Source organism: Cetorhinus maximus, chromosome 6 (assembly GCF_964194155.1).
Source record: "Cetorhinus maximus chromosome 6, sCetMax3.hap1.1, whole genome shotgun sequence".
Taxonomy (NCBI): Eukaryota; Metazoa; Chordata; class Chondrichthyes; order Lamniformes; family Cetorhinidae; genus Cetorhinus; species Cetorhinus maximus.
The window spans coordinates 154,266,499-154,290,035 of NC_135884.1; the positions used below are offsets into that span (position 1 = coordinate 154,266,499).

Genomic DNA, 23,537 nt, shown 5'->3' on the forward strand with positions numbered 1-23,537 from the left:
TAGTGTCTGGAATTCGCTGCCAGAGGAGGTGGTGGAAGCAGGTACGATAGTGGTGTTTAAGAGGCAGCTTGACAAATACATGAATAGGATGGGAATAGAGGGTTACGGACCCCGGAAGTGCAAAGTGATTTAGTTGACGAGCAATATGATCAGCGCAGGCTTGAAGGGCCGAAGGGCCTGTTCCTGTGCTGTACTTTCTTTGTTCATCCTTCCAGTGGCAACACTGAGCTAGGCATTCTCAAGCTAATTCAGACACACACACACACACACACACACACACACACACACACACACACACACACACACACACACACACACACACAGTCAGTCAAGTCAGCAGCTCAAGGGTCTGAGGTCATGGTTTACAGTGGAAAGTGCCATATGTCCAGCCTGGAGGGAGGGGGGGGTTGGGCTGTGGAGTTGCCAACTGAGATTAAATGTATCCCTGGTGGTTTCATCGCATGACTTTTCCCCATACTCCAACCATTACTTGGCCAACACATCCATCCTTGTGACGTACTGCCTTCCTATGCCAATTGGAAAGGAAAAAGACTTTTTATCCAAGTGGATGATACTTGACCATCAGCCAAACAGCTTTTGACCCAATGATTTTTCTCCAGGATCGCACACTGCAATGTCCTGGAGATTGATCTTCAATTCCTTGAGACTCCAGGTCATACCTGAAGGGTTCGCTGGCTGGGTTGGGGGCTGGGAGAGAAAGACAGAGGGCTCTGCTCCAGGAGAAGGAAGGAAAAAAATGGAAATATAAATAGCAGGCTTGCAGACTTGGGACTTTGACAGGGCTTTCAACCTCAAATTAAAAAAATTCAACTGTGACAAGGGTTAAACTAGGTTCCAGATATTGATAAATGGCCTTGTGCATGCAAATTCCTCAATGTTGGGGAAGAGGCAAAAAAAGGAATTTAGCATTATGCTCACTGCCCTACAAAATGTGTGAATGATGATGATGATCGTGCGACAGACCACGTTATGTAACATTTATTGCATTGGATAGAAACAGCACTGACTTTAGACACGCAGAACAATATTTCCTGCGGTTATAGAACTTTCCAGATTGCAGCTCTTAAGCTTTCACAGTGCAGCTCTGCAGTTAGGGCTCCCAGAGTATAATATACCTCTTATCCTGCTCCTAACTCGTATGTTCGTATGTCCCTTCTCCTGGCTCCAAAAAGCTGAGCATAGATCAATAGAAAATCTCTGGATAGCGTAAATCCAAAACAGACAATGCTCAAAATTATCAGCAGGTTCACCACCATTTGTAAAAGAAAGAGACTATGATTTTAACAATGACCCACATCCAAATGGAAGGAGTGCCGCAATCTGAGCTATAGGGCTGGTGAAGGTGACAGAAATATGGAGGGCGAGGTCATGAAAACAAGGACTGGAATTTTAAAATCGAAGTGTTGCCAGGTTGGGTGCCAATGTCAGTCAGCGAGCGAGCACAGGGGGGATGGTTGACAGGTGTAAGTTTTTGGTTTAGGTTTAAACAGAATCTGCAATTTCACAGTGCAGTATAATTCAAGAACCCTCGCATTCCAGCTAAGAGAATTAAATGCAAATTTCTAAAAATGTCCAGATTTTGGAAGTGAATGTACAAAGCTGTGAAATAACTCATTTACACTTTCAGTCCATATTACAATAGATTATCTGGTCACCATCGTGATGCTGTTTGTGGGACCCTGCTGGACGCAAACTGGCTGCTGTGTTTCCGACGTTACAACAGCGACTGCACTTCAGAAAGTACTTCACAGGATGTAAAGTGCTTTGGGGTGTCCTAAGGTCATGACACGATTGCAAGATCTTTCTTGGCTATTTACGAACACCTTTAATGCAAATGTAGCAATTTATCAGAATTTCACTCCTATAATTTTCTCATGTTCTCTTGAGGTTCCATGGGAAAGATTGCTTTCTGACATGTTGACTAAGAGGCCATTCTTCATTTGTGAACTTCATCGTGAGTGGGTCAAACCTGCCAACTTTACGGGGCACCACGACTCCACTCCTGATCTCAGCTGACATTCACCCACAAACATTTCCCAAACACTATCACTGGATATCGCTGAGGCAAGACCTGTACCCGATTCATAGAATTTTACAGCACAGAAAAAGGACATTCAGCCCATCATGCCTGCACTGGCTCTTTGAAAGCGTTATCCAAATATTCCTACTGCCCTGCTCTGTCCTCAGCCCTGCAACATTTTCCTTTTCAAGTATTCATCCAATTCCCTTTTGAAAATTACTATTGAATCTGCTATCTCCCCTCTGATTACTTTGCCAATGACTTTAAATCTGGGTACCCTGGTTATTGAGCATCCTGCCACTGGAAACACTTTCTCCTTATTCACGCCACAAAGTCCCTTCATAATTTCTATTATCTGTCCCTTTAACCTCTCTACTTTAAGCTTTGCCAGTTTCTTCAGATAAATGAAGTCCTTCAAGTACTTTTTTTGGGGGGTGGTGGGAGAGAGAGGATTCAAACTCATTAAAAGTAGTGACGCAGCTTAATAATTTAAAAAAAAAACAAGGCATTGGGGTTCATTTCTAGAGCAGTAAAATTCAAAAGCAGCAAAATTATGTTCAACTTACACAGAATCTTGGTTCAATCACTGAACAATTCTGGTCTTCACATTACAAAAGGGATGAAAGATAAAATACAAAAATGATTTAGAATACAATACAATGATTTACAGTGTTCTGGTCAGAGGCCAGGAAGGAAAATATATATCTACATCAACTGTGCTCTTCTCCACCGATGCTGCCAGACCTGCTGAGTTTTTCCAGGCATTTCTGTTTTTGTTTTTATATTATATATCTACATCAGCCTGGCTACTTCAGAAAATTATTTTTTCTATTTTTCAAAATGGACAATTGCTGAGCTGATGAAATGGCTGCAGCTGATTACATGCTGGTTTCGACAAGATTCTAAGCTGTTCAAATGGACAAAAGCTACCTCACCATCCCAGATTGTGACTTGTATTGTATAAACATTCCAGCAAAGCCAACACAAAGGATTCGTAGACGATAAGTCTTCATCAGCCAGCTATGGACAAAGGTAGAGCTATTTGCAACTCCTAATCTCCAATGTTGTGCTAATGGCCCCAATGTTACCTGCTCCCAAAACACAATGGGTTTCAACCAGGCACCTCATTAGCTGAATAGCTCGACCCAAAACCACACTGTCACATGACCGAGACTTGAGCTGTTTGAATTCCTTCAAGTATACAGCTCTTGAACTTTATCTTCAGTTGCCATTTAACCTCCAAAGATAGAACCAGAGTCCAGGCTAGCAGCCTGCCTTTGACCTCCATCTCGTTCCACGTCTGATTTCCAGAAAGAACCCTGCATTTCGTCTACAGGGTGAACTAATACCCAGGATACAAGAATACTTTGCTGCATCTTCAACAGACTCAACCGAGTTCCTAGGGCCAAGACCAGGAATTCAGCCAAACAAGGCCACCAATAAGACACCACTGGACTTTTGATTCTGCACTCTGGACTCACGTGAAACCATAACTCCTATTTTTATCGTGGTCTTGCCCTTTATCCCTTTCTTTCCCTTATTCCTCTTCCATGCAGGAGTACACCAAGGGGTGGATATTGCAAAATCCCTTTCCCGCATTTTGTGTGTGTAAAATAACCAACCCTCTTATTTTACCTTATCTCGAGCTTGCTGTGGGGTTATTAATAGAGGATTGGATAACTTCAAAACTGAAGGGTTGGGGAAAATACTTATAAAGGGGGGAATCAAAAATCAAAAACGCTTTTCTGTTTACGGATGGGTAGTGAGTGGAGAAATCAGGGCTGCTTAAATTTATTCCTCTCCAGTCCAAAACACAAGGATGACAACAGAACTAAGGGGTTATAATTAACAGAAAGAGCTGAGAGCAGGCTGCGGATCTTCCAGAAAAGTGAAGGCTTAGGTGTGACCTGATAGCGATCTCTATGTCTACCCTATCACATCCTTTCAAAAATTGAGTGAGTTTATTTCCGCTCATGAAAAAGTCCTAAACTTTTATTTTTATTCATTCATGGAATGTGGGCATCACTGGCAAGGTCAGTGATTATTGCCCATCTCTAACTGCCCTTGAGAAGGTGGTGAGCCACTTTGTCCATGTGATATGGGTACACCCACAGTGCTGCTAGGGAGGGAGTTCCCGCATTCTGACCCTGTGATAATGAGGGAACAGCAACCTAGTTCCAAATCATGGTGGTATGCAGCTTGGAAGGAAACTTGCAGCTGGTGACCTACCCATGAACCATCTGCCTTGCTCCTTCGAGGGAGCAGAGGTCACAAGTTTGGAAGGCGGTGTCAAAGCAGCTTTGGGGAGTTGCCGTAGTGCATCCTATAGATAGTACATACTGCTGTCACTGGGCACCAGTATGGAGGGAGTGGATAGGGTGAGAATCAAGCAGGCTGTTTTGTCCTAGATATAGGCGAGCTTCCTAAGTGTTTTGCAGCTGCATACGTCCACAAAAGAGGAAAGTATTCCAACTCGACACTTGTGCCCTGTAGACAGTGGTTAGGCGTTCAAGAATCAGGTGAGTCACTTGCCAAAGAGTATCCAGCCTCTGACCTCCTCTTGTGCCAATTGTTTAGAAATGCTATGTCAAGAATTAACTTTTCAGGTCGATAACTGCCAAACCATATGAAAACGGTTTTGTTACGTGGAAAAAATTGCAGAGCTAAGAGTGACGAGTTGAAAAGTGAGACTAATTGGACTTCCAAGAACTGACACAGGCAAGTTGGGCTGATTGGCTCCCTCTGCGCCGAATGATCAATTCTAAAGGAGTAGCTAAGTGACACAGGAATTCAATGAACTAAATTCTTGATGCAGCAAAACACTGATTTTGATTGAGCTGCCAAAAAATATCCTCACTGTAAAAGCAGGCATGAATAAGAGGAAGCGGTGACAAACACATTGGAACATACGGTAGCAAGCTTCAACAACTGCCTTGGAGGGTACACTGCCTGCAATTCTCAAAAAAGGTCAGCAATCCTATAAATAATCCCTAACTGTGAAAGAGCTCCAGTGAGTCACTTAGAAACTTTCCTTCCAATATTGAAATAGTTGAGTTTCATCAACCATACAAAACCTCCTTTCAGGGGAGTCACTGTCCAGCTCAAGAGTTGTATCAATGGAACAGATAATACCATCAATGTACCAGTTTTCACATTAAGCTTCTGCACCTCGGCACTTGAGTCTCACCTGACAGGAGCAGTAAGACGCCAAGGCAAGACAATTTGAGAGAGAGCATGGCAATGATTGAGGACATCCAGGACAATCAACATCTCATTTTTTAGTGGCCTCCATCAACACAGGCTACTCAATGACCACGTGCGTGTAGACAAGAATGGTCCTAGAGGTTTTCTTAGATAACAGCACCTTTTTCTTTCGTTTTGAACTTGGCACCAAGAGGAACTTTCTACAGTATGTCAGTAGGCAGAGGAAGATCGCAGAAGATAATAACCCGGGCTCTGACATTCACTATGTGAAAATTGCCAGAACAGTGGACCGTCAATGTTTAGGCACGATAAAGTTCGATGTTTAAATGAAGATTTCCACTGGAGCTTCGCATCTACTGACCAGCTAATCCTACAGTTCTATTTTGATTTAACTATCTTATAATCTATTTAAATCTGCCTTTAGAGGACGCTTTATTTAGCGGCCCTAAAACATGGCAGAACTTAATACACAACACACATTATAGATCAATTTGTTTCTAAAAGATCCAGTCAACTTACAAGTCTTTTTTCGGAATGAAGGCACCAAGTTTTGCTTTGCTTCCCCAACAAATCCAGGCCGACTTGAGCAGAACAGTGGTCGTCTCTGTCACAGTTAAACCTACAACAGCATTTCTTTTATACTCCATGCCACTTAATAGCCTGAGCTACCCAGTGTGACCATTTTGTTTAGAAGCTAAATTCTCCTATAAATACACTGGTAGAAAGGAATTCCAATGAGTCATTCTGAACCTTGCCTTCTGATCTTCAAACAGTACAATTCTATCAAACATACACAATGTTCTTGCAACCAAATCCCAGAGTGTGCACACTGCCACTGAAAGCACAAACAGGTCCATGAGTGGACAATGTGATTACACTAACTCCAGCAGCCTGGAGCAGTCACATGGAAGTTCCCATCTCAGCGATAAGAGCTTGCATTTATATAGCACATTATATAATTCCCCAGTACTCTGAATACAATGAATTACTTGAACATTTCATGTAAATTTGTTCTTGGGACATCTACAACACAGCTAAGGCAGTATTTACTGCCCATTCTTACTTGCCCTGGGGTGGTGGCGGAAACATGAGGGGTCCTTGTGGCAATGAGAGACAAGGGGCCCTTGAACAAATTAAGTGGCCTGGCAGCAGGTCTCAGTGCAGATGATGCATGCGAATAGCAATCTTACCGCAGCTATGCAGAAAGAATCCAAATGCATTATTTAGTTGTTCAAATGGTTTCAGGACTAATTGCCTCCAGTAGTTGGCCCTGGAGTCTAATCCAGAGGTTGTAAACTCAAATTGCATCATGGGAAGTTGAGAAAGTCAATTCAACATATCTGACATGTTGTGAGCCAGCAGCAGAAAAAGGACAAGGAAAGCTTCCAGAGTGTTATAAAAACCCAGTAAATTCACCAAGACCCTTCAACAAAGGGAAACGACTAACCAAGTCTCGGGTGTGTGGGACCCCAGACCAAACATGTATGGCTGATTCTTATATGTCTTCTAAAGTGGCTTAACAACCACAGCAAAACAGAAGAGGGGAAAGGGGAAAAAATGATTTTAGTTTGTGAGATCTGGAATGCAGTGCCTGAACAGGCAGTTGAAGCAGATTCAATAATAACTTTCAAAAGGAAATTGGTTAATTATTTGAAGGAGTAAGATCGGAGGGAGAGGGGTTAATTGGATAGTTCTGCCAAACAGCTGACACAGGCACGATGGGCTGAAGGGCAATCTTCTATAATGTACAATTAATTCTTTACTATATTTTTGGTTTCTAGATTTTTCTCTTGAATAGATCACATCAATCTCAGGTTCAATCCCTGGTCTATGCAGAGTCAGTTGAACTCAGCTGATGGAGTGATGGAGGTGCTGAGTGGGTCTCAGTCGCCCTCAGAAAGGTAAAATCTACAAGGGTTCCCATTGCTGACTGTTCTCCTGTGACCTTTGACTGGAAGACCAGGTGTTTGTATATCTGAGGACAACAAGATCAGGGTTAGTTAGAAAGCCCCTCCCTTTAACTTTTTTACCAAGCGTGTGGCAAGAATGTGGAAATTGCTACCACAAGGAATGGTTGCATGGATGTATTTAAGCAGAACCTAAATAAACATGAAGGAGAAAGGAATAGGGATGAGAAGAGCTCCTAAGGGGCATAAGCAGCAGTATGGAGTGGTTGGGCTGAAAGGTCTGTTTCTGTGCTGTAAATTCTATGTAAGTGATTTTACGGATCTATGAAAAGAACTATTGTTTGACCCATTCCATTGTGGAAACACCTTTACCAGAAAGATTGTAGTAATTCAAGCAAAAGGCTCACCAGCAATCCTCAGGCCAATAGGGATGGACAATGTGCAGCCATGCCAAAGTTTTCCTTGGCAAATATGAAAAAAGAAAATCCATGTGTTGAACCCTGAACAATAACTCCATGAATTTCTCTTTTACTAGTATGAACCCCTTTCACGTGCTCTCGCAGCTAGGTTTAAAGCTATTTATCTTTTCCATGCCACTTACTTTCTTATAAACCATAGTATCACCTCTCAAAATGCCTCCTCTCAAAGCATAAAAGTCTAACTTTCTTCCATTTTTGATCCTCAGGACTCCAAGATGAAGGATCAATCTCCTGTCTCATCACCAATTCCAGTGTTCAAATAGCTCCCTTCGATTCTGGGGATCAGCAGTCAAGGTAATTTGACCAGGGAACTGCAGGCTTTGATCATTACTTCCTTTGAGTTGCATCCCAGTGGTTTGGTTATTTCGTTCGTCATTCTACTGGCTTTATGGATTTGCTGCTCAGCATTGACTGGACACGTTGAGGGTCTAGCCTACTAAGACTTAAGGTCACCACCACCTCCTTCTCAAGGGCAACCAGGGATGGACAATAAATGCTGGCCCAGCCAGCAAAGCCTGCATCCCATGAATGAATTAAAAAAAAGGTTGCCTTCAATTTCCTTGTTATTTCTGTATCATTCAAGGGTTACATTACTTGCTCATTTTCCCCTCCTGTATGCAATATTTTATACAAGTCCACCACTGCATTGCGTTTTATCTGCCGCTGTTCTGCCCACTTACATATTTTGTTCCATAATAATACAAGGGAAACCTGCTGACCAACCCACAATAAAACATCAGGCAACCCAGAAAGACAGCAGACCCTGGCACCAAATAAAATGAAACCCCCTCTACAATAACTCATTCTGGTAATTTCAAGGGGCTTTAATAAGCAACTTTCCAAATTCTGCATTTTCTTTTTTTTGCCAGGTAAATGTATTTGAAATTTGACAGACAGGCCAGAGGGCAAAAGGAAAAACCTACAGCAAGTTAGTAGAAAGCAGAACAATGCTTATACCAACAGTTGAGACTGCTCCATATAATACTTTAAATTAAATAGAACTAATTTCAAAAATGTCACTTTCGTGCTCCGTGAAGGAAATTCAAAGAAACGCCCATCTCCTTCATAGTAAACACAGTCATACACACACATCCTTTGTTGAGTGCAGTATTATTCTGCATCAAAAGTTGACTGAGATAGATGAATAAAGCCAAAGATATCCATCAATACATATAATAAAATCAAATTCAGTCTTTTTTTTTTAAAATAGTAACATCCAACAGAAACACACAAAATGCTGAAAACACTGTGGTACTCAAAACACACCAGTTTGAATGAGTCATTGAGAGAATTTACAAATTGCATTACTTCAAACACACATTCATTCATTCACTGACTCAGTTATCCACACCATCTGTACTGCAACATTTGCAGTGTTATCTATTCCTTACATTGTGTGCCAGCATCATTCCCAAATACATCAGCAAATCAGCTGCAATTATACTTGACAATAGCAACACTAAACTGCAATTTGATGCTCATCAATATTTCCTACTTACTTTTCCAAGGTATTATCGGTCAAGTTTTGCTACTGGGGTTAGCAGAGAACAGGGACTGTACTAGATGCCAAGAACCAAAAACAACAAAAAAAACTTACGGAGAGTTTAAACTGATGAAAGATTTCAGATAAAAGCAAAATACTGCGGATGCTGGAAATCTAGAACAAAAACAAAAATACCTGGAAACACTCAGCAGGTCTGACAGCATCTGCGGAGAGGGATACAGTTAATGTTTCAAGTCCGGATGACTCTTCATCAGAATTTCAGATTACCAACTCATCCAACACTTACCTACAATGCTCATGGATACCAGCAATGGCTCAGTGGGTAGTATTCTCACCTTTGGATCAAAGATATTGTAGGTTCATCTCCCACTCCACAGCACAAAAATCAAAGTTGACACGCCCAGAACACTACTGAGGGAGTGTTGCATTGTCAGAACTACCTTCAGATCAGATGTTAAACCAAGGTTCCTTACGTGGACACGAAAGATCCCAGGAAACTTGAAGAGGAGCAGGGGAGCTCTCCCCAATATCATGGGCAATATTTATCTCTCACTCAACTTCATTTAAATATAGATTAACTGGTCATTATCACAATGCTATTTGTGGGAGCTTTCTGTGTGGAAATTGGTTGTCACAATCCCTACATTACCACAGCGACTAGACCTCAAAAAGTACTCAATTCCCTATAAAGCATTTTGGTGCATCCAGAGAGTGTGAAAGGTGCATTATAATTGTGAGTCTTTCTTTCAATATCATGGAAGTTCAGTTACGAAGGCCTTCTACATTCATTTCCATTGCAATTCCACCCCACAGTCGACTAAGCTTCAACAAATCACAGCATATTTGAAAGGAATAATATACAACCAAAGGAGGCTGGTGCCCCATAAGGGTCTGATTTTCTTTTTAAATAAAAATGCATATTAATACTTAACTTGTGTTTTACAACTGAACCCAAGAAATTATGTGTTCTGAAATTATTGTGCGGGGTACAGCAGCAAGACAGGATATATTCACACTCCTAGGGGCTTACTTGCAAACATTGACAGACTCCCGTCCCAACTTCCAAAAGACTGTCAGCTATTCAAAAAAACACAGGCCTGTCATAGCAGCAAATGTTTTAGTTGTATGAAGCAACAGAAATAGCACTACAGTCAGTCAACAGACAGACAGAATGGAAACTGATGAAATATCAATGATCTCTAAGATCCTGCTGCCCCCAAAGATATAGGAGCCCCAGTTCGAAGGCTTACTATAAAACCAGCCTGTAGATCCTGTGCTTCTATGGACAAATTACTTTCAGACTGATTTTTCTTTCATGACAAGTGCATGATACAAGTCCCTGGGGTTCCGCAGGGCTTGGTGCTGGGGCCCTTGATGTTTGTAGGTTACATAAATGATTTGGACTTAAATGTAAGGGGTATGATCAAGAAGTTTGCAAATGACACGAAAATTGGTAGGGTGGTAAATAGTGAGGAGAATAGCCGTAAACTGCAGGAGGATATCAATAGGCTGGTCAGGTGAGCAGAGCACCAGCAAATGGAATTCAACACGGAAAAGTGTGAGGTAATGCACTTGAGGGCTAACAAGGCAAGGGATTACACTATGATTGGTGGGATCCTGGAAAGTATTGAAGATCAGAGGGACCTTGGTGTGCATGTCCATAGATCCCTGAAGGTAGCAGGGCAGGAAGATAAGTTGGTTAAGAAGGCACATGGGATACTTGCCTTTATTAGCTGAGGCATTGAGCAGGGAGGTTATGCTGGAACTGTATAAAAAGCTGGTTAGGCCACAACTGGAGTGCTGCATGCAGTTCTGGTCACCACATTATAGGAAGGATGTGATTGCACTGGAGAGGGTGCTGAGGAAATTTACCAGGATGCTGCCTGGGCTGGAGGGTCTGAGCTATGAGGGAAGATTCGATAGGCTGGGACTGTTTTCCTTGGAGCAATGAAGGTTGAGAGGGAACCTGATAGAGGTGTATAAGATTATGAGGGGCATAGATAGGATGGATAGGAGAAGCACTTTTTCCAGTATTAGAGGGGTCAATAACCAGGGGGCATAGATTTAAGGTAAGAGGCAGAAGGTTAAGAGGGGAGTTGAGAAGAAATTTTTCACCCAGAGGGTGGTGGGAGTCTGGAGCTCACTGCCCGAAAGGGTAATTGAGTCAGAAACTCTCGTAACATTTAAGAAGTATTTAGATATTCACTTGCGTTGCCATAGCCTCCAGGGCTATGGGCCAAGGGCTGGAAAATGGAATTAATGTAGTCAGATCTTTGCTGACCAGCGTGGACACGATGGGCCGAATGGCCTCCTTCTGTGCTGTAGGTGTCTATGAGTCTACAAGTCCTGATACAAAAATAAACACAAATACATAAACCCAAAATGCATCACTACAGGTCATGTGCACCTGACAGATCCAGGCAGTTGCCTGAACATTTCTTCTCACCGATTTGTTTTTTCTGCTTTTTCCATTTCTCTAAGGCATCAACTCTTTGTTGGGGTTCAGTTCCACGAGTTCTACTTGCCACTGCATATTTTAATCTAGATAACAAGCTATTCACCCACAGTAGTCATCACAGTTTAACCTAATCCTGTTCTCACCCAATATACACATTGGTCAGGCTGCGCTCCAACAGAGTCACACAATGCCGAGTAGGATCAAGTTACAGAACAGCTGTCTCTCCATAAACTTGAGCAGCTCAGGCAGACTGTAAAGCATAAACTGACAAGCTATGGTTCAGTAGCTAGCACTCTTGCTTCAGAAGCTGCAGGTTAATGGGGAAGCAGTGGCGTAGTGGTATTATCACTAAACTAGTATTCCAGAGACTCAGGGTAATGCTCTGGGAGCCCAATTTTGAATCCCACCATGGCAGGACGGTGAAATCTGAACTCAATAAAAAATATGGAATTAAAAATGCCTGGTGATGACCACAAAACCATTGCCGATTGTTCACTAACGTCCACTGCCATCTGGTTCACTAATGTCCTTCAGGGAAGGAAATCTGCCGTCCTTACCTGGTCTGGACTACATGTGACTCCAGACCCACAGCCTTGTGGATGACTCTTAACTGCCCACTGAACAAGGGCAATTAATGATGGGCAATAAATGCTGGCCTAGCCAGCAACGTCCACATCCCATAAACTAATTTTTTTTAAATATTCAGTCTCCAGAGACTTGAGACATAATCTGGGCCAACACTCCAGAGCAGTGCAGAGGCAGTGTTGTATTGTTGGGATGTGTCATCTTTTGGATGAATCGTTAAACTAAGGCCCATTCTACCCCATATGGGGAGCTTAAAAAAAATCTGATCTGATCTATAAAAAAAATTTGACAGAACAGCAAGGGAGTTCTCCCTGGTGGCCTGGCCAATATTTATCCCTCAAATGGCAACACAAAAAAACAGATGATTTGGTCATTTACCACATTACTGTTTGTGGGAGCTCACTGTGTGCAATTGGCTGCCATGTTTCATAAGAGCATAAGAACATACAAAATAAGAGTAGGCCATTCGACCCCTCAAGCCTGCCCAGCCATTCAATAAGATCATGACTGCTCTACCCCAGGCCTCATCTCCTCCTTTGTGCCAGCTCCTCGTAGCCCTCAACTCCCTAATATTTCAAAAATCTATCTACCTCCTCTTTAAATACTTTGTGATCTAGCCTCCACAACACTCTAGGATAGAGAATTCCAGACATTCACTACCCTCAGAGATGAAATTTCTTCGCATCTCAGTTTTAAATGACTGTCCCCTTATTCTGTAACTATGTCCCCTAGTTCGAGCTATGTCCAACTAGTGGGAGCCTCTTCTCAACATCTACCCTGTCAAGCCCCCTCAGAATCTTGTACATTTCAATATGATCACCCCTCATTCTTCTAAACTCTAATAAATAAAGGCCTAACCTGTTTAGCCATTCTTGATAAGTCAATCCCTTCATCCCAGGAATCAGCCTAGTGAATCTCTTATGAACTGCCTCCAATGCCACTACGTCCTTTCTTAAATACGGGGATCAAAACTGTACACAGTACCCCAGGCGCGGCCTCACCAACACCCTGTACAATTGTAACAAGACTTCCCTGTATTTAAACTCTAACCCCCTAGCAATACAGGCCAAAATTCCATTTGTCACCTTAATTACTTGCTGCACCTGCATGCTAACTTTGTGTTTCATGCACAAGAACACCCAGGTCCCTCTGTGCTGCACTTTTTTGGAATCTCTCTCCCCATTTAAATAATAGTCTTCCTTTTGATTCTTCCTACCAAAGTGCATGATCTCACATTTTCCTACATTAAATTCCATCTGCCAAGTTTTTGCCCACTCATTGAACCTGTCTATATCCCTTTGCAGATTCCTTATGTCCTCATCACAACATGCCCTCCCACATATTTTTGTATCGTCAGCAAATCTGGATACATTACATTCTGCTCCCTCCTCCAAGTCATTAATATAGATAGTAAATAATTGGGGTCCGAGGACTGATCCTTGTAGCACTCCACTAGTTACATCTTTCCAACCTGAAAAAGACCCATTAATCTCTCCAGCAGTTATAAAATGGACATATTTAAATGCTGTTTTTCTTTAAAGGGGTGTATTAACTTTGTTCACTTTACAGAAACACTTGTCTGAAAAATAAAGCTTTATTCTAGAATATTTATCTCAACATTAGATTATTTGAGTTAACAAGCATTCTGACTGAATGGTCATGCAGCAATACACAACAGCAGCTCCGACTATAGCTATATAATGGCTCCAAGGCTGGACTGCGGTGCCAGAGAATGAATCTACTTCAGATGTGCGACCTGTGCTCCTAACATCAGTCAAGGGAAGGGGTGCTGAAACATTAGGAGGCAAACGTTGAAAATTTCTTACCAGCCAACAGCTACTTTAAGATTGAAACATTTGGGGGTCAAGAATAGGAGTGCTTTGAACAATTTGCTCCCTTCAAGTTTTTCTCCCCTCTAGTCCCACTCTCCCAACACAACAGGGCTTCCAGAGAAACAGATGAAGGCAGCAAAGACAGACACAGACTCGATGGACCGACTGGCCTCCTATTCTGTAAGATTCTATGAAGACAAAGATAAAAACATGCCCATACACAAAGCCAATTTTGCCATAAAGAAATATGGTCAATTGATTCAGCGTTTTGCAGAATATTATTTGATTTGTAACAAAGTGGCAGGATGTTTCCTTCTCAGCCCCATAGAAATATTACTCAGGTTAAAAACATCACTCTAACTTCCCCAGTGTCCTCAGCAAAAAGCTGTGTCATATGATCAGGATGCTCACAGTGTTTGCTTCATTGCTCTGTACAATAAGAGGGGTAACCAATAAGAGGGGTGAAACACCAATGGGACATTTAATTTGGCCTCTGCACTATGGAGGCAAAGAGGGGATAGGATTTTTGCGCTGACCGATAATACCTGCCAGAAAAGCATTCACAATTGTGATGAGGACAACATGAGGCTAGACTTGGACACACACACACATCGCCCAATTCTCTTGTAGTCAAATAACCAGTCAACATTCACTGTGCAAGCTCTCGCAGGACTAATTAGCCATTTGGAAAAGGTAATGGAAAGACGCAAGCACTCAGAATTGCAAACCAAAAGCTGAAGTACAGCTCGAGCAGAAACAAGTAAAGGAGAACAGAGAACTAAAAAGGAATAAAATGCTAACTTCACCATTATAAAACTGATCAAAATGTGCTCAACAGCAATTGAAACATCTGTATGTCTGCTAATAAAATATACTTGCAGTGCATTAGTTTTTGCAAAATGTCCTAATATAGTTTAAACACACCAGTCGTAACAGCTTATTCATGTTTACTATAGCACTCACCCAGTCCAGCAGTCACAACAGCTTTGACTATTAAATCCCCAATGTGATTATTCTTTAAAACCATTAGCCTTTCTTCTAAAGGTATTAAGTTGTCACGCGGACTAAAATAGCAAATGAAATCACAATGGAATGCAACAGTGAAATAACTTCTCAGTACCAGTATCCCTTTTGTGAAAAAAACAGAACCCCAAAATTCAGAATGTAACCAATTTTTAAAGATAAACAATTTGAAAAACTAAGCGTATTACATACACATCAATACAATCAAACTTTTATACACTAGTTATTGTGTGCAGCAATACAGTTGAAAAGGGGTAGACCTGTTTAGCCTTTTTGTACTCCTAAAAATTCTTACGTGGTGGTCTATAGCATCTCAGGCTCCTGGTGCTGTGAATTTGCCCAATTTACATTCCAAGTTGAATTCCACAGCATCAGAGCAGCAAATTATTCTCTCTCAAACTATTTGAACAGATTTCTGACCTCATTCCTGGCCAAAGACCTTACCCCCAGCAGTTAGAGAGGGGCAAAGCTCTGTGCAGACCAGATATTAGACAATTGTGCAACACAGGCAGGTCAAATCATCAGTCAATCCATTGCCGATGCAGCAGAAACATTTATACACATGCTGTGTGGTACAGTTTCTTCTAAAGTTACAATCCAACTGGTTCACTAATGCCCTTTAGCGAAGGAAATCTGCCATTCTTACGTGTGATTCCAGACCCGCAGCAATGTGGTTGACTCTTAACTGCCCTCTTAAATGGCCTACCAAACTATTCAGTTGTACCAAACTGCTACGAAAAGCCTAACCAGGTGAACTACAATGACTCAAGAAGGCAGCTCACCTCCACCTTCTGAAGGACAAATAGGGACGAGCAGAAAATGCTGGAAGATTAAATAAAAAACAAATTGAATGACAAAACAAGCTCAAATGCCTCCTCCTATTCCCCATGCAAACATCATCATGAGCATTGGGCATTTTGCAGGCAGCACCTCCATTACCTTGGCTAGTTTACAGCACCACCTGGGCCGTGCAGGAAAGGCAATGCAGCATTCTAACCCAGTGAGACAAGGGCACCAAAGGCAACGCTTCAGTGTAGAAGAGGCTGCACTGAGTTTCAGATGAGACCCTAAACAAGGCCCTATCTGAAAGTAACAAATAATCCCATGTCACTACAGGAACAGCAGGGAGTTCTTTAAGATACAAACAAAAATACCTGGAAAAACTCAGCAGGTCTGACAGCATCTGCGGAGAGGAACACAGTTAACGTTTCGAGTCCGTATGACTCTTCAACAGAACTAAGTAAAAATAGAAAAGAGGTGAAATATAAACTGGTTTATGAGGGGGTGGGACAGGTAGAGCTGGATAGAGGGCCAGTGGTAGGTGGAGATTGCCAAAAGATGTCATAGACAAAAGGACAAAGAGTTCTTTAAAATATACTGGCCAATGTTCAAACCTCAAAACAAAACCAGCAAAGCAGACTAACTTGTCATAATCTCATTTGGTACGTGTAAATCAACTGCCACCTTTTATTGCAAAACAGTGACTACATTTAAAGTAATTAATAGGCTGAGAAATGTTTGGAACATCTTGAAGACATGAAAGATACTATAAAATTGCAAATCCTTTCTTCCTTTAGTGAGCATTCTTTGTCCCATAAATAAAATTGCCATGTATTGCTTAGCGATTGAAGTCACATATTTTTGTTAAGAATCTGTGCTAACCATATCGAAAGCAGCTGGACCCAGTATTAAGTCCAACAATGTAAGAGAGCTGAATGAACATGAGTGAGGACATGGTTATTAATCTAATAGATGTTTTAAATGTGAACTATGTGCATAAATTCATATGATCAGGTGGAATGACACAAAGACAGGAATCCCTCTAGCAAGCAGGCCAGTAGCAGGAAGGCAAAATTACGCTCACAATGATTTTTTTTTTCCCCCAACCAATGTTCTCTCTGCCCTGATACATTGATCCTTGCTGGGATTCAGTACCATGACACCCAACCTGCAGTTCTCACATAAACAGCTTGATTTCAAGTTAGAATTTAGACAGTGAGCATCAGTTAGTTACTGGTTTGTGGACAACATTACCATCAAGCTCAAATATCTGGTCAAATAACACTCTCACTTAAACAATGCAGAGGACAGCAATCAGATAGCAGGTATGGTACTGTAGTGGCTATGTTACAAGGCTGTTAGTCAAGAAACTGGTACTAATAATCCAAAGAATATAAACTCAAATTCCACCATTTGAATACAGAAAGTTGAGTATTTGAAACAAAATAAGTTTAAAAATTTGGAAATAAAATGCTGGTTTCAGTAAAGTGACCACGAAGCTGTCAGGTTGTTGTAAAAACCCAACTGATTTACTAATGTCCTTTAGGGAAGGAAATCTACTGTCCTCCAGTCCCTACTCCATAACCATCCTTGGACATTTCTCAGTCCACAGAAGCACTGAGACCCTGGGACTAGATCACTCAGCTGCTGACTTAGCTCACAGTCCAGAAGGACAAAGTCACTTTTAAACTTTGCCATGTTTTAGTTCGGATTCCGGGAGAACTGGCAGAAGCATCTTTCATTATGGCAGCAGACTATAGAAACACAAGAAATGAGTCTCTGATCCAGGCGCCAGGAAAAAGGGGCCAGATTAAGTATTACAAACACCAGGAGTTCATGGACTTGAGCCTCCCAGGATCCAAACTAAAACAGCACCAGTGCGGAAGCAAAGCTAGGCAAGGCAGAAGAATGTAAAGGTTTTCTAAGTTTTGTTTTAAAGCATGTGTATTTTTTCACACCGTTCCTCGATTCCCCCTAAACGTGACCTGTCAATAGAGCTTCATATTGCTTTGCATGGTGCATAATCCTAATCATAAGATTGATTTTACCTTCAACCCACTCCTCCATTCCATGCAGCAGCTCCTGGTCTCTCATTAACCTCCAAAAAGAATGGCACAGATAAGGAGATAAGGAGCGCAGACTAGCTGGGCTTTTTCTAATGTCACTGTTGATGTTCCACACGAGGTTCCTCCCACACTTTCAAAATATCCTTCTATTCCTTTTGCCCTCGTGGATTTATTTAGCTTCCCCTTATATACATTTGTTATTCAACTCAACCACTCCATGTGGTAGCATGTTTCACATTCTAACCACCTTATGGATAAAGAAGTTTCTCCTAAATTCCTTTTAGGATTTATTAGTGACTGTCTAACCACTAGAATTAATGATTATTTGAATAATCACTTGAAGTGATTATTGCTTGAAGTCAATGGAAATAAAATATTGAGAGAGATGTAAAATGGGCTATCGACTCAAGTAGCTGAGATTAGCACAGCAAGTGGACATTATCACATGAAAATCTACATATTCTAAAAAAGAGACAACATTTTCTCTTCCTTATAATAAGCAATGGCATCAAACACGAGCTCACATCAAATAAATTGAACACTCTCAATTCATATCTTGAGGGGATAAAAGGCTCACTGTCAGTGAACAATGCCCACAGAGATGATAAACAAGTCTAACAAGGAGGTCTTGTCTCTCAGCATTTTTTCTAAAACATCCCATGAATTTATCAGCAGAACAGGCAGACAATGCAAACATGCAACTCAGGGGAAAAAAATCTGCACATGCAGCATAGTCAAATGTTGCCCACAATGGAGGAGAGATAGGGCATTGCAAGTCACCAACTAGACTGAATATTCTTGCAGTTGTGGGAATGAATATGCTGACACCATCATTATTCACTCCTAGGCTCATTCAAGCCAACAATAACTTGCATTTATATAGTGCCTTTAATGTAGTAAAATGTCCCAAGGCACTTCCATTTGTTGCCAAACAAAGCACAAAGGTGATATAGGCAGACAGCCAAAAACTTGGTCGAAGTAGGTTTTAAGGAGCATTTTAAAGGAGAGAGGTAGAGAGGCGGAGCAGTTTAATAACAGAATTCCAGGGTTTAGGGTCTTGGTAGTTGAAGGCATGGCCACCAATGGTGGAGCAATTAAAATTGAAGATGCTCAAGAAGCCAAAAATGGGAGATGGGCAGGTAACTCAAAAGGGGTCACAGAGAGATGGAGGGGTGAGGCCACTGAGGGATTTGAAAACAAGGATAAAAATTTTTAAAATTGAGATTTTGCTTAAGCAACATCTCTATCTCCTGCTTATGTAAAGAGCAAGAGTAGGACAAGGGCAGGCAGTTCAAACAAGCTAGCAGCAAAATCCTGAATTATTTTCACACACAAGTGAACATTGCGATTTGGGGGTAGGAAGAGAACTGCCATGATTTTCTGTACACTTAATCTAAAACTTTGTCATTGACTAAATGACGAGTCATTGGCACAGCTAGTGTAGAGCATCCACAAAGTAATCCTGCATCCTATACTCCATAGGGGTTCACATCACTGCCCACGGTAAAATTGTGGAATTATTGGTTCAAGTCATACAGAAAATCCAAGTATTTACATTTTATTCCCAAACCACAGTACCTGAAGCCAAGAATAGTCATAATACCAGACATGCCCAATCTTCAACTTTTTTTTCTGCCCAGGCTTCAATTTAAATCTATCATGTAATCTACCCTTAAATCTCAAGGTAACACTAATTTCCATGAGACAGTCAACTGAGCAACACTTCTGTGAATGAAATGGAAAAAAATTCAGTTGGTAGTTTGGAACAAAAACATTTAGTTTATTAGCCAAAAGCAACAAGTCAGTGACAGGTTTACAACAATCTGATCACTTCTGAATGGCATCTGCATAGCCACTTTTAAGGAAAGTAATTATGGCTCCTAGGAGTTTTACTAGTGGAAAGAGAGTTTTCTTGTGACATCCAACTTGTGTTAGCCACAAAACTTAAACTAGAGTCCCAATGTATGTGAACTGTTGAAACAGGTAATTTATTCAGACTGAAATCCCACCTAGCACTTAAAGAGTGCATTCACAAAATGCACACTTGTAATGCTGAAGAACATCATTAAAGATTTTCTCACTCACTCTCACCACCAAACACCAACACATGCACACAGCTACTCAGTGGGTGAGGATGAGTGAGTGAGCACCCTGAGCCTGGGAATGCGCCTGGCCCAAACACTCCAATCCCCTCACACTCTTTTAAAACTTAATTTATTGCTTTGACATTGCTTTATTTTTACTCAGCAATTTTTTTTTTTTTTAAAAATACTTTCTTTGAAATTCAGTTTAAAGTTGTGCCAAACCTCATCTTTCTGAAATATGTTCATTGGCCCCTTGACTAAGAAAAAAATGGAAATGTGGTCCCGTCCCCCCCGCCGCCCAAGCGAAAAGTTGGGTACGAAGGCACTTGGGAAATGGCAGGAAAAGTGCCTAGTAACCATGAAAAGATTAAGGTCTCAGCAAAATTTATCCTATGGTTCATAAGCTGCCTAGAAAAATAACATTTAGTCAGCCTGTATTAAGCTAGAGTCCCAAGTAAACCATCTGTTTCTTGGTAATTAGGGGATTTAGTGTTAGTTTCTTGTATAACTGCATTCATCAACAAGCAAATCATACCAAATATCACTCGTCATTAATTTGCCTCAGAAACATGGCAAGTCAATGAGGTTCAGTAAAATAGTGAAATGAAAATAAACGCAGAGATTGACTTTCAAACTCTCGAGGAATAAAAGGGTTCTCAATTCTTTGTTGGAAAAGAAACCCGTGCCAAGAGGATCAATACAACTGGCAAGCTATTTTTAAAGATGGAGTTTCTGTACCCTATTTGCAAAGTACCATCAGAACAGTTTCAGCTCAGAAATTATAAATGCAACACATTGAAGCCCCAGAACACAAGTGGAAATTTCCAAATGGAGCCATACAGCCAAGAGGCAGAATAGTTATATTTTACTACTCTGACAGCTGTCCAGTTTTGTACCTGGACCCCTCTTCCACATGCTTGTATTAAAGCACATAATCTAGCTCATAGCTGGGCACTGATGAGGCGCTATGGACCATCAAAAGTATATTCCACCACAATCCATAACCTCATAGCCTAGCATATCCCTCTTTCTTCCATTACCATCAAGCTAGGTTATCGGCCATAGTTAAATGAGGAGTGGAGGCATCATATCAGGAGCAGCACCAGATGTACCTGAAAATGAGGTGTCAACCTGGTGAAGCCAAATACTAAACAGCACAAGCAGCATGCTGTATTCAGAGGCCATCCATATAAATAATGTAGCTACAAGAGCAGGCCAGATGCTGGGGATTCGGCGGCAAGTAACTCATCTCCGGACTCCCCAAAGCCTTTCCACAATCTACAAGACACAAGTCAGAAGTGTGATGGAATACTCTCCACTTGCCTGGGTGAGTGCAGCTCCGACAACACTCACGAAGTTTGACACCATCCAGGACAAAGCAGCCCGCTTAATTGGCATCACATCCACAAACATTCACTCCCTCCACCACCAACGCACAGTAGCAGCAGTGTGTACCATCTACAAGATGCACCACAGGAATTCACCAAGGCTCCTTAGACAGCACCTTCCAAACCCACGATCACTACCATCTATAAGGGACGCAAATAAATGGGAACACCACCACCATGTCACTCACCATCTTGACTTGGAAATATATCGCCATTCCTTCACTGTCGCTGGGTCAAAATCCTGGAACTCCCTTCCTAACAGCACTGTGGGTGTACCTACACCACATGGACTGCAGCAGTTCAAGAAGGCAGCTCACCACCACCTTCTCAAGGGCAACTAGGGATGTGCAATAAATGCTGGCCTAGCCTATAAATGAATAAAAAAATCCTCACCATCATTAAGACCGCCTATTTCCACCTCAGTAGCATTGTCTGTGGTTTTGCCCGTCTCAGCTAACCTGCTACTGAAATTCTCATCTTTGCCTTGGTTACCTCTAGGCTTGACTATTCCAGCACACTGCTGGTCAGTTTCTCATATTCTACCTCCATAAACTTGAACTCATCCAAAACTCTGCTGCCCGTGTCTTAACTCACACCAAGTCCCATTCACCCATCACTGCTGTGCTCACTGACATACACTAGCTCCCAGTTAAGCAACTTCTCAATTTTGAAATTTTCACCCTACTTTTCAATTCCCTCCACGGCCTCACCCCTCCCTATCTCTAATCCCCTTCAGTCTCACGACCTTCCAAGATCACTATACTTGTCCAATTCTGGTCTCTTGAGCGACCCCCATTTTAAATCGCTCCACCATTGACACTATCTTCAGCTGTAAAGGTCCTAAGGAATTACCCCTCTAAATCTCCTTCTCTCCCTCTTCTTTTAAATCTCTTCTTAAAACCTACCTCTTTAACCAAGCTTTTGGTCACCTGCCCTAATATCTCAGGTGGCTCAGAGTCAAATTTTGTTTGATAATGCTCCTGTGATGCCTCGAGTTGTTAAAGCTGCTGTATTAATACAAGTGTCCTTTTTGAGAGAGAAAGTAGGGGTAAGGAACTGAGGTTATGTCACACCCAAAACCAAATCAAGAGAATTTTTGCACTGCTGGATATCAATGCCACCCTGTCACTCAGCCTTGCTCATTTATTTACTGATGGCAACACAACCCAGGAAGAGCATTGAGCTGCTAAAACCTTGTCTGCTATATCCCCTCCTTCTCAATAAAACCCTTAAGATATTTTTCTGGGAAGCAACTATATAAATGTAGGATATTTTTGTTGAAAAACCATTATCAGTAAGAACCAGTTAAGCTGAAGCAGCTAATATAATTAACCCATCCAACCCCAGTAAAACTGAGTTTATCATCCACCTCGAGGTTGGCACTGCCAATGCTCTGGTTGTCTCCTCCCCCCTCTTACCAAAGATCAATGCGGTGGTGGACTAGAAAGATGGAATTCAAGAAAGTAAATGGAGGGGACAATAAAGTGCACAAGTGTATTCTCCATGTAACTGAAGACAACTAGACGGATACTGAAAAACAACTGAACCAGATGCCTAGCCCATTGATGAAAAACAGAATCATAAAATAGTTATTGAACAAAAGGAGGCCATTCAGTCTGTCAAATCTGTGTCGGCTCTCTACAAGAACAACTTAGTTCATCCCACTCCTCCACCTTTTCCCTGTAGGCCTGCATTTTATTTTCTGCCAGATGCTTATCTAATTTCTTTTCAACCTGAAATATTAACTTGTCTTTTCTCTTTCAGGTCATCTATTTCCAACATTTTCTGCTACATTTTCCAGATTTCCAGCATTTGTAGTTTTCTTTTTAACAAGCACGAGTTGTCTCAGAAGCGATGCCTTGGTGCCCTGGTTAATATTGTTATTCCCTGTAGTTACATAGTTACTACTGGACAAGACAGGTCCCAGAGTGGAACCCAGCTTGACAGATTCTTTTATTTTTTGTTTAGAAATGTGGAGGACAGCTACCGAACAGAGTCACAGGAGTCAGCTGGTGAACTTTTAACAAAAAAAAACATTTATTAAACAAGATGAACAATATTACAATACTCTTTCATCCACAACTATACCTTTATAGATAAATATGCATTTGTAAGGATGACACAAGTTACAAAAGCTATCTTATACTCTCATGTTCACAGTAAGTACATGCCCACATAAACCAATA

General features: G+C 41.5%; 1 protein-coding gene and 1 long non-coding RNA gene across 5 annotated transcripts in view; one reads left to right on the forward strand and one right to left on the reverse strand.

The window, feature by feature from the left end:
- The window catches only part of garre1 (granule associated Rac and RHOG effector 1), a 216,496-nt gene that overhangs the window by 126,371 nt on the left and 66,588 nt on the right, over nt 1–23,537 (reverse strand). The window lies entirely within an intron of this gene.
- Nucleotides 4,468–23,362, forward strand: LOC144682244 (uncharacterized). The gene is made up of 3 exons (XR_013576976.1): nt 4,468–4,560; nt 7,838–7,925; nt 23,320–23,362. It is a non-coding gene; the product is annotated as an uncharacterized LOC144682244 (long non-coding RNA).